Source organism: Bidens hawaiensis, unplaced genomic scaffold (assembly GCF_021521415.1).
Source record: "Bidens hawaiensis isolate Kalapana, Puna unplaced genomic scaffold, B.hawaiensis_p1.1 tig00050034_1, whole genome shotgun sequence".
Lineage (NCBI taxonomy): Eukaryota > Viridiplantae > Streptophyta > Magnoliopsida > Asterales > Asteraceae > Bidens > Bidens hawaiensis.
The window spans coordinates 80,562-90,291 of NW_027506139.1; the positions used below are offsets into that span (position 1 = coordinate 80,562).

The 9,730-nt window shown below is 31.3% G+C and overlaps 1 long non-coding RNA gene across 2 annotated transcripts; it reads left to right on the forward strand.

Moving 5' to 3' along the window:
- The first annotated feature begins 2,724 nt into the window (after positions 1-2,724).
- On the forward strand, positions 2,725-5,735 carry LOC143616853 (uncharacterized). 2 transcript variants are annotated; one of them, XR_013150735.1, is made up of 3 exons: positions 2,725-3,180; positions 3,818-3,976; positions 5,225-5,735. It is a non-coding gene; the product is annotated as an uncharacterized LOC143616853 (long non-coding RNA). The 2 variants fall into 2 exon arrangements; XR_013150734.1 differs by having other exon boundaries at positions 5,266-5,733.
- Positions 5,736-9,730: the final 3,995 nt, after the last annotated feature.

Below are 9,730 nucleotides of genomic sequence, written 5' to 3' on the forward strand. Positions count from 1 at the left end.
TCAGGTTAGGATAATTTAATTTGGAAAAAAATTAAAATTTTTGTCCTTTTGAATTAGCTAAACTATGGAATGGGTCATTTTCGAAAATGAGTTTCAGTCTTTATCATTTATTTGCATGTTTGACTCGGTTTTAGTCCTTTACACTAATGGCCATCCATTTTCTCTGTTAAGTCTACTCATGTGCATAGCACATGAGGGCATTACAACTATTATTTAACAATAATTTATTAACAATAACAAAAATAAAAACATGTCATCTTCTCTTTCTCTGTCATCAGTCATCACCCACGATGGAGCACTCGCCACTCACCACCCACAACATCGGAACTATCACCACCGCTCTGCCTCTCACCTGAACAACGTCCTCAATCTCAATCGCAAACACCGTCAACAACCTCAACCTCATCATAACCGCTACCCAAATCTTCCGTCAATAAACCCAATGTTTAGAACCCCATTCAATCGCCCCTTTTCCACCATCTCCCACTTATGTTCCATTGCCTCATCATCGTCAATTACAGCCATCCCACAACATCGTTGTGCGGCAGATTTGGCGAGCGGCGACGGTGTAGCTAGCAACTTGAATTTGGGCTTTTAATTAAATTAAAGGTTGGAAATCACCTATTTTCCCTCACATGTTTTGCACATGCCAACTGAGTTCTTGGATGGCCGTTAGTGTAAAGGACTAAAACCGAGCCAATCATGCAAATAAAGGATAGAGACTGAAACTCATTTTTAAAAAGAACCCATTCCATAATTTAGCTAATTCAAAAGGACAAAAATTGTAATTTTTTCTTTAATTTGGTGTAAGTTAAGTGCAGTGAGATATGTTGGGTAGCCTTTAGTTGTATTTAAGAAGACACAAATTCTTTGTCAGTAGTCGAGTAGATATATTACTTTTACCATTTCATGCAAGTTTTCAAATGAAATAAACAAATGATATTAATATTTATATTATTTTAAATCTTATTGCAAATAGAAATAACTAAATGTATTACTGTTATCCTACTATATATTAAAACAATTGAGTTTGCTGTCATATACCTCTTTCCTATTGGACGATTTTCTATCCTTCCAAAATTATCCTTCACTTCTCTATTTTTCTTATAATTTAAATAAATCAAAAAGAAATTATATTCCTAATACTTAAAATAGTTAATGTATTAATTTAATTCAATATTCAATATCAATATATTACGGATTTTTAGCTTTCAATCCTTTCCACCTCATTATTCCCTTTTCTTCATATTCAACCTAACCTAATCAACAAAATCGATCATCGGCTATTACTTCATAGTTCAATCGGACAATGATAAGAAAACTCAAGTCTTCATCTCATTCGGATAATCATACCACTGCATCTGACAAATTCAATTTACACCGTCTTTCATCTAAATTAGGGCGATTGTGGTTAACCGGAATACGCTATTATATGAAATAATCATTGATCTGATTACATCCCTCAAACGATTTCAGTAGATCCATGTTTATTGTTAATCAGATCTTCCGAGACGGTTGCCCTGTCGTCAATCGATGTTTTTTTCCGGTAAGTATATTATATTGGTTAATATAGTATGTTTAATTAAACTAGCTTAGTATTTTTATAATTCGTTAAGGTATGTATAATTAATTTACCTAGGTTAGTATTTTATATTGGTAATCTTAATTGTTAATGTTAGTTGATATTTATAATCTAACATCAACTATGTTTCCTATGGTTAATACTTACTGGTTATTACTTAATTCATACTTCATTGTATGTGTCATTGCAAATTTCAATTTCAATCACATTATTTCATTGTTAAATTTTAAATTTAATGTTATATTGTTTCCAATTTTAAGTTTTGGTCTTTCTTAATTTTTTAATGTGTAATTGACTCCAAATTACAATGATATTATTTTGATTTGTATTGATTCATATCATTAATAATACCTAACAACTTTTCAAATTCGAAATTTGAATTCGTAGTCAACTTAATTTTTAATTTTGTAAACATGAATTAAGTCAGCTATGACTTATTAGTTTTTATGATTTGGTTATAAATAAATCCCTATTTACATTCTTCAAATTTTGGAAAGTTGTTAATTGGTTATTATAAAAAACAAATATAAATACAAATACAAATACATAATATATTATTTACTTTTACTAAATTTTAGTAGTACCAAAATAGTTTTACGAAAATAAGTTGATATCAATACTATTTTTGAAATCCCGGATCGTATCCCGTAAATTAACTATATTTAGAGCTTTACTTTTTTTTAACAATTCAAAGTTTGTGACAAATACTCTGTATCTATATATACTATAACCATAATGAAGACATTCACACACTTCTCACTTTCTTGGTCTTCGTTTCATATTTTTATCATTGTCAAGGTTTTTCATTTTCTTTCATACACACAAATATTTCTTTTCACTCATGTATATGTTATTTATTGATTCTTGAATCTTTGCTTATTGACTAAAGATTAAATATCTTCTTAAAATAGCATTACAACTCCTCATTTTAATTTATATTCATTTCAAGTTATTTATAAAAATCCTAAAATAAATGACATTTAAAACAACTTCTATATTTAACAAAAGTTAAATTCATTTTACCTCCCTGTTTCCAACTACGCCAAGACTAACATTGTTTGTTTATTATTAATATAGGTCGCAGATGATATGCTATTGGTTGCATTAAGTGGATTCGGGTTACATTGAAAGTAATGAAACACATGTACCACTGTTACTTTTATCGAAGAATATAACAAGGTACGTCTTTGTTTACAAGTTCATTTTCTTTATCATACCTTTTGTATTTATGTGTTGGCTTTTGGTATAATGTGGTTAATTTTAATATGTTTAAAAAGTTATTTTGTTTTACGTAGAAGTTACGGTTTTCACTACCACCCGATACATTATGGAGCTCTTATGTTAGGTGCTCATGCTTTGAAGAATTAAGAAGACAAGGATCACTTTGGTTTCAAGAGTAAGGGCATATGTGCATAGTCAAAGTAGAATTAACACATATGCTTCAACATTCATTAACAAGCTTTTGTATTATTGAAAAGTCACAAAAACTTTTGTTGATTTCTGTTAATTTTTTTTTTGTTATGTGGAACAATTGGTGAGATTGTATTTCTGGCTTCCGGTTAATCGTCCTGACTGAAACAATTGGAAGCTTCTGAAGCGTAAGTATTTAATATTAATTTTATTTTTTGAATTTAATATTAACTAAGGTATTTAAAAATGCAGTTATGCTTTTAGCCTTTTCTTTAAAAGAGCTGCAAGCAAATGGTACTTATTTAGATATTTTCATAATATTTTTTTATCATCGTTTGCGAGAGAATAAAATTAAACTTTTTGAATACAGTATTTTAGATAAAAATGTCAATCATGTAACAAAATATAATTTAAAAAACATTTAATGGCTTAATTAGTAGTTACGTTATTATAGAGATTGCGTTTAAACTACATTTGAACTGTTATTAGGGTATTTTAGGTTTGTTTGCAAATGATGGTAAATATATATTTTGAACACAAGGGTATTTCAGGCATTTGTTAAAGTTCAAGTCAAGTGATTTGTTTATAGTTGTAGTCAATTTTATATCAAACTTAAAATTTGATAATATGGGTCAATATTGTTTTGATTGCAGATTACATATCTCAGCTCAACTCATGCAACAAAAATTAGGAGAAATTTAACAAAATTATGCAAATGCTTCAATTGTTTACTAAGCTATATACATATATATATATATATATAATTAGTTATTAGCTTCATAATATGCTGCACTTATAAAGTAATAACTAATATCTATATTGTAGGTCAATGTGTAGTTGTGCACCGGACGCATCTGCAAAATAACAGCCCGTTCACCAACCAAGGAAATCCACATTTTTTGCTACCGCTTCACACCATATGATTCATTGAGTGAAATAATCCACGATCCAAAAAAACACAACAAAGATAAAAACCGTTGACAGGTATAACACATATTGGTTTGCTCCTGGTTTATTTATCTTTCTTGGCATGTTCCCAGTTATGTGCTCAATGTGTCCAATGTAGTCTGCAGTTGATTTAGGTAATGGTTATTTGCGACAATACTATACACAATGTCAAACTCGTAATTTTTTATTAAAAGCTTTAGAAATGGAATTGTTTTTAAAACTCCAGACCCACAGTTTGGGTTAACAGTTTTGAAAACATATTGGTTATTTGTTTAGCTCAGTTAATTTGTTTAGGGTTGTGCACCCCTCAGTTTTTAATGTTAACCGAAACTGATCTTAAGTTAAACTTTAACAAATGAGTTATTATTTCTTTAATATAGTTGACCAAATTACCCCTCAGTCTCACCTGTTTGTTTTTAAACGTGCAGACAAAAAATTTTAAATGTACAAAACTCCCCTTCCATAGAGTTCATTTTTTAATCGACTCGACAACATTTCCCTTTACCCGTTTGTTTTTAAATTTTTAAATGCCCAAAACCGCCCTTTCATGAGTTTTCCCTTTTATTTTTAATGAGGTTGCCAAGATTGCCACTCATCCTTTTAGTCTCATACCCTGACCCCTTCGTTTTTAAACGTGCACGCTCACAATTTTTTGGTCAACAGTTTTTAAAAACATATCTTCTCATAAGCAATTTTAAAAAATGATTTGATATTTGTTCGGTTCAGTTAATCCGTTTACAATTTGGTTAATTCTGATATGTATAACTTTTTACCAAAACCCAACTGAACTTAAACTTTAACAAATGAGTTGTTTTCTTTTTTAACAGACTTGACGAGAATTCCCTTGAACGTTAGTCGAAACACATAAGTAAATGTAGAATATATTTTTTATGTACAAAGCCAAACTTCCCTTTCATGACCTGATCTTTTTTTAATGGAGTTGACAAGATTGATCCTCACCCATTTGTTTTTTAAACGTAACACTTTTGTGTTTAAACATGCTAACCCGCAATTTTTTTATTTAGAGTTTTAAAACAAATCAATTCTTAAACGTATGTGTCTTTTGACCCATTTCGGTTTGGTTCTTGGAAAGTAGATGCGGATAGATGTATGGGTGATGATGAGAATTTAGTTAATCAAAAAACCCAAAATTGATGTCTTATCAGCAATTTAAGGGACTATCATTCTCCTAAGTGACTTTATAGTCTTTGTTGGAAGATTTAAGTATAAAATGCAAAAATAGGTACTGTATAAATTTTTACATTGTTGTTGACTCTTCTTTAGGCTGTGATGAGTTATGTCAAGGTTGTTTCTCGGTGTGGCAGAATTGTAGGATGATAAGTAATAAGTGCGATGTTCTTCGCTTGCAACCTCTGTTGCAACAATGGCGGTCTGACATACAAATCTAAGCCAAACGGGTTGGTCAGGTAACGAGTCAAGACTTAACTTTTTTTATACAAATAAGTTATGTGTGACTGGAAGCACACTTCAAAATAGTAGTTTTAAAGTCATAGTATAAAGTTTTTTATTAATGTTTTGGTTAATTGTGCATTTGGGTGATTGGATATCTTATTACAAGGTTTTAGTAGTGTTTGGATCTGCCTTGTGAATATGATTTTGCCATATAATGTTACAATGCAGATTTATTATTTCAAAAACAAGCTCTGTGTGTATGTGATCCAAGATTTGGATAACTTGATGAAGCTAAGAAGTTATGTCAAATGAAATCCACAAATCTAACGGGCCAAGCAGTTATGTAGAAGCTTCGATTATATTCACGTAACTTTATAAATTATAAATGAATGATGATTTATTTTTCTATTTAATATCCAAATCCATCATGTAATCTTAAAACTGTTTTGAGTTTGATAGATTATCACATTTCCATATTGCAAGTCACTCTAGAAGTAATAGCCACACTCAAAGTCGGTGTACCAATGATGTTACTAATGAATATTAACCAGAAAAACGGTATGTGTAAATGAACTAGACTTCAAGTCGTTAATTTGGGTAGGCGTGCTATTGAAGTAAAAGTAATTTCATGTACTAATATCGGTTATCATACTTATATTGCTCGTAGTGGTCTAACTCCTTCATATAAGAAACTTCCGTTTAAGTTCATGAGTAGACAGTTTTCCATTTCTGTTGGTTTTGCAATGACCATTAACAAAAGTCAAGGCCAGTCTTTAACCAGAGTGGGAGTATATTTGAGAGACCCGTTTTTTACACATAATCAACTATATCGGCTTTATGAAGAGTTAAGAGTAGGGAAGGTGTTAAAACTTAAAATGCTTAATTTGGATAACTAGGATAAAGTTACAAACAAGACAACGAATATTGTGCACAAGGAAACATTTAGTAGTTTATGAATTTTATATTTTAAACTTACAAATTATGTTTGTAAATACTGTACTTTAGTAGTTTCATTCCGTATGAATATTAATTGCAGTTAAATATCAGGTTGTCCACAAAAACATGTTATGTTGTCATGTGAAATCATGTGTTTATTTGACGGTTTATATATTACCACCCGTGTCGTACACGGGTCAATAACCTAGTTAGTTTTTAAAATAAAATATACAGATATTTCATAGTGCAATTTTTAATTGAGCCATTTCATTATCAAGTAACTATATCATATTTTCAAGTGACGAATTCAAAATCTTTGGTTAGTGGTTCAAATATGCTAAAAATGGATTAGAATATTTGAAACATCTAACTCCTCCTCGTACCATCAATGTTGATCATATCCAGAGGAAACTCGTAGATTCGTTTTTGTTTGTGCTAGTAGAGATTTCTTAGGAGGTTACCGCTCTTGTACTACCCTCACCTGATCACTTTAACTATGGAGTTATTCTCTTCTCCGCTATCATTAAGCCTCAAAACCATCGGTGATATTTGAGGCGCGAGATTCTTTATCTCATAACATAATTATGTGACAATGTGAGCTTAACTTAAGGTGTTAAGAGATTGTAACAACTTAGGCAAATCAGACATGACAGATTCTTGGTGTATAAGAAAGGTTGTGCCTCAAATGGATGAATGAAGTACTCCACAGCTAAGCATGCTAATGTGAGAGTAGTACTAAATGAGTGACCTCCTGGCTCATTGGAAGTTTCTATCGGAGTAGCAAAAAACAAATCATTAGCTTGTTGTGGGTAAGGCGAACAATATTTGTGATATAAGATACCGAATGCTAAAGTCGTATAGTTTATCGTTATGTGTTTTTCGTGATAACTTATTAACTAGGATTCCAAACTTCACCATGTTGCATCTCACTCTAATGTTAAAGTTGAATATCGTGGAGTTGTTGGTGCTGTTACAACATTTTGAATATGTGATGTTTGGACATGTGAAGAGAAGACATTCGACGAATCTTGTTAGATCCGTAGAAAACATGACTATAGAGGGGAGGAAGGGTAGAGGACGACCTAAATTGACTTGGGATGAGAGGATTAGGCGTGATTTGATAGACCTAAACCTCTCCGAGGACATGGTTGGAGATATGAATTCTTGGAGAAGTATGATTAAAGTTAAAGATTTTTAGGAAGAAAGGAGCACCTTAAGGCTTCTATTTACCTTATTTTGGTCACACACCATATAGTATTATTATTATTTTATTATTACTATTATTGTTTTATTATTACTATTATTATTATTATTAATACTATTATTATTATTATTATTATTTCTTTTACTATATATTGCCTCATACATATGTATTACGGAGCTGAGGGTCTCTCTGAAAACCACCTCTTTATCCCGTTGGATAGAGGTACGGTGTGCCTACATCCCACCCTCCCCAGACCCTACTTATAGCTTTGCTGTTGGTGAGACTTAACTGGGTATGATTGATTGATTGATTGTTATTGAGGTTCATTGTCTTTTACTTCATGCCTCCATTATCTATTTTGACAAAGTTAGTGGCTATATTTTTCCACTAACCCGATACAACATTAACGCAACAATACATGTTAAGATCAGCATTCACTTTGTGGATGAAAACGTTGTGATAAGTCAATTTCACATTCTTCATGTTCCACCAATGTCTCAATATGATGACATCTTCACCAAGGAATGCCGTCTTTCCTAGTTTATTGCCTTTTGCGCCAGTCTAAATGTTTACCCCCCCCCCCTTAAAAAACTACTGGGATGTAATAAGTATCGTAACTTGTAATTTAAGATTATTTCCGTTAACTTATATTAGGGTTGTCACTTTTACCCGAAACTCGAAACCCAACCCGAGAAAACCCGATCCCAAACTAACCCGACCTGAGAAACCCGAACCCAAAAAAAGGCTAACCTGAAATAAAGTATTTCGGGTTGGTTCTTGGGTCTGAATTCTAGGTTTCGGGTCAACCCGAAGAAACTTTTATTGTTAAAAGCACATATATTTTTAGGTATTAATTATATGTTAAGCCTAAGTCGATGAAGTTATCAGAATTTAGTACGAATTGATTGTTCTCATTCCACCTATTAAGAATCAACTTTATATTGTTTATTAATGCTTCGATTTTTGAGCAAAAGTAACTATAATCCAAAATCCGACACCTTAATTACGTCATATCGAAGACGATTATGCCGGTCTTGTTTATTATGATTGAACTTTGTTAGATTTTACTCTTTTTAGGATGTTTAATCGGTTTGCTTTTGTTTTGTTATTGGTTTATGTACATTACAAGTAAAGAATGATATGTTATATTTAAATTTAGCAATTTAGTTCTTTTTTTTACGATACTCGAAATCCGATTAACCCAACCTGAAAAAATCCGAACCCGAAGAAACCGTGAGAGATTTGAGTTGAGTTTCGGGTTTGGATTTAATACTTTGAAACCCAAAGAACCCAATCCAAAAAACCCGAAACCCAAACTAATCCGAAGAGCACCCCTAACTTGTATCATATTAACATATATAAAAGGTTCCAATTCATGTAGGCGTGCACAAGATGCCACCAACTCTCAAAAATCTCAAAACATGAAGTGTATCTTTCTATTTATTATACAAACACACACAAGAAAAAAAAAGGTAGTATATCAATAAAAGACTCCCAATTGGCCAAATTATTAAATATTAATGTTAGACTCAACCAATCGAAACACAAACATAAAATGTCATAGGCACACAACTTGACATTGGTCAAATCAATTCTTGTGGCTAGAAAGTCATACACGTCAGCTACCTCCTAACCAGTTTGCAAGATATATGTTAGTTTATGACAATATAATTATCATAAATAAATTGTAATTATGTGGTTGTAGATAGATGAAGCCTGTTCTGGTTGGGTTTCCATCATACATCATATATAATAATTAAGTAAAAACTAGTATTTCATGACCGTGTTACAACGGGTTCGTTAAAATAAATACAAATTTCACGTGTAAAACTGCAGACAAGGTTATTGTGTTTGAACGTTTATTTTAAAAAGTTTAAATTTTTTTATGTAAACCCACGCGTTATAGCGAAAATGTTGATATTATTTTTTGAAATCTTATGTGAAAAAGTGAAGTGCAATGTAGCTGTACCTTTAAATCGAGTAAATAACATACAAATGTTGAACCACGCACATTCTTTGTGGCGTGTTAACTCACGGCCTATAATGGTTATTTGATACTTATACTAAAGAAAATATTTTTACTTTTAGTAATTGTTTAAGGAAAGTACAGTAACCATAAATTTTTAAATGCAATAGAAGCCTCTACACATATTACGTATTGACAAAGAAAAGTTACTATAGAAAAACAAATTTGAACAATATATAATTGATCATCATGAAGGCAATCATAGCTTTAA